The sequence below is a fragment of the Otolemur garnettii genome, unplaced genomic scaffold, assembly GCF_000181295.1.
Source record: "Otolemur garnettii isolate 467f Iridium unplaced genomic scaffold, OtoGar3 scaffold00039, whole genome shotgun sequence".
Taxonomy (NCBI): domain Eukaryota; kingdom Metazoa; phylum Chordata; class Mammalia; order Primates; family Galagidae; genus Otolemur; species Otolemur garnettii.
The window spans coordinates 2220572-2223350 of NW_003852434.1; the positions used below are offsets into that span (position 1 = coordinate 2220572).

Genomic DNA, 2779 nt, shown 5'->3' on the forward strand with positions numbered 1-2779 from the left:
GGCGCCTGTGGTCCCAGCTACTTGGGAGGCGGAGGCAGGAGACTCGCTTGAGCCCAGGAGTTGGAGGTTGCTGTGAGCTGTAATGCCACGGCCCTTTACCCAGGGGGACAGCTTGAGGCTCTGTCTCAAAAAAAAAAAAAAAAGAGTAATTGTGAGGGTAAATGATAAAAATGCATTTGAGTTTGGAAAATGAGTTAAAAGTACAAGTAATCTCCGCATGCATCCTCCCCGAACCTAATCAGTTTTCTTTCCCATCATTTACAATATGCCCTCTGGTTCTCATTGATTTTGCCTCTGCACTGAGCCATACACAAAGGACACTGTCGATTTTCTCTTGTCTCTGTTTTCTACCCAGCAATATAGCATAATGCTTTAGGATAAGACAGTCCTGAACTCATATCCCGCCTCGACACGCTCTAGTTTTCTGCTCTTGGGCAATTTACTTAATCTCTCTGAGCCTCAGTTTCCCCTTTTGTACCTTACAGGCTTTGTGTAAGGCTTACTTTTCTCCTCTCCAGCTCTCATTTCTGTGTCTTTGGTCTGTTTAATCTCTGTCCTTCAACATTAAACCTCAGGTGTCCATTTGTTCATAACACTTTCTCCAATCACTTTAGTCCTCCCCAATTTCTTCCTGTCCTCAGAAAGAATTTCTTAAATTTGTATAGTGCCCTAAAGTTTTCATGGTCACTCTCACATACCTTACCTTGTTTTATTCTCACAACAGTCTTATAAAGCAGGAAGAGGAGAAATGTTCAGAGTGAGGAATCTGCAAACTCAAGAGAGGCTAAATGACACACACACACCCCCCTCCAATCACTTATGATTAGAACTCCAGGCTTCTGGTCCAACACCAGCACTTCCTTCCCCACCTGACATGTTCCAATAACTGTAACACATCAAGTTAGCAATTTATTATTTAGAACCAATTGGTAAGATGTCTAGTGTTTTAGTCTTATCACTGTATGTGTATATATACATATAGAGAGAGAGAGAGAAAATAAAGTTCGTGTGTAATTTAAAATAGTTTAACACACTAAACAGACATATAAAGTTTCAAGAGGAAAGGGATTATGTCATTTACTAATGTAAATCTCCCCCAGTTTTTTAGGGCAATGTAGGAACCATAAGAAACATTCAATAAATGCTCGCTGGGCGACTGATTAAAATCTTCCCACTGGAACACCTTGGCCATCCCTATCTTTTAGAGGTCCACTTGTTCTCAAAAAGCTACAAAGCACCTTTCAGTATTTTTTCACACTTGCTCATCTTTCTCTTCCTCTTCTCTGTCCTTTCTAGGTTCCAAATCTCTACCATGTCATTTGGAAGAACAATTTGGAAGTCTATGGAAAGGGAGACTAATAAGTATGTTTTAGTTCATTTTCTGTTGCTTATAATAGAATTCCTGAAATTTTATAAATTCATTTATAAAGGAAAGGAAAGGAATTTATTTCTTACAGTTCTGAAAGCTAGGGAGCTCCAGGTTGAGGGGGCACATCTGATGAGGGCCTTCTCGCTGGTGGGGTCTCTGCAGAGTTCCAGGGGGCATCCCCTGGTGAGGGGCTGAGTGTGCTAACTCAGGTCTCTTGTACTCTTCTTATAAAGCCACCTGTCCCACTCCTATGATAACCCAGTAATCTACTAACCCATGAATGAATTAACTCCTTCACGAGGACAGAACCCTCGTGACCTAAGCACCTCTTAAAAGGCCCCACCTTTCAATACTGCCATATTGAAAGTTAAGTCCTTACATAAATTTCAGAGAGAACAAACTGCAAAACAGAAGCTCAACATGTGATTTTTTTTTTTTTTTTTTTTTTGCAGGTTTAGGCCTGGGTCAGGCTTGAACCTGTTACCCCTGGTATATGGAGCCAGTGCCCTACTCCTTGAGCTACAGGCACCGCCCAACATGTGATTCTTTTTAGAACTATTTGGTCTTTGTTACTAATAGAGAAATAAAAACAAGTTTGTTGTTATTACTTTAAGAAAGAAAACGTTTTATGCTGTAAGGATCATTGTAAAAATAGAATCATTACAGAAATGAATCACCTAATTTTTAGAATGAACAAGTATCTCTAGGAATCTACTAATAAGTTCCGTCCTAATTTGAAGCACTCCAGATTACTGCTTTTGAAAATTTAGGAAACGGCCGAAATATCCATCAATAGGAAAGTGGGTAAACAAACTGTAGTACAGGCTGAGCACCCCTAAACTGAAAACCCCAAATCAAAAATGCTCTAAACTTTTTGAATACTAACATGACATCACAAGTGGAAAATTCCATACGTAAGTACTTAACACAACCTTTGATTCATGCATGAGATTATTTAAAATATTGTACAAAGTTACCTTCAGCTATGTGTATAAGTTATATATGAAACATAAATGAATTTTATGTTTAGACATGGGTCCTAGCCCCAAGATATTTCATTATATATATGCAAATATTGCAAAATCTGAAAAACTCAGTGGAAACCCAAACACTTCTGGATCCGGGTATTTAGACAAGTGATATTCAACCTCAATATTATACAATGGGATCCTCCTGCTCACAATAAAAGGGAATGGACCATAGATATATGTGCTACCGCTTGGATGAATCGCAGATCATGCTGAGTGAAAGAAAAAAGACTATTAACACTGTGATTCCATTTGTATAACATTCTTGGAAATTCAAGCTACTTTTTGGTGACAGAAAGCAGATTAGTGGTTGCTGAGGCATTGTGGGAGAGGAAGAGGAGGGAAGGAAAACAAAAGAATATAAGGAGATTTTTGGCAATGA

At 38.9% G+C, this 2779-nt stretch overlaps 1 protein-coding gene across 1 annotated transcript in view; it reads right to left on the reverse strand.

Moving 5' to 3' along the window:
• Positions 1 to 2779, reverse strand: part of HERC6 (HECT and RLD domain containing E3 ubiquitin protein ligase family member 6) — a 51121-nt gene that overhangs the window by 7451 nt on the left and 40891 nt on the right. The window lies entirely within an intron of this gene.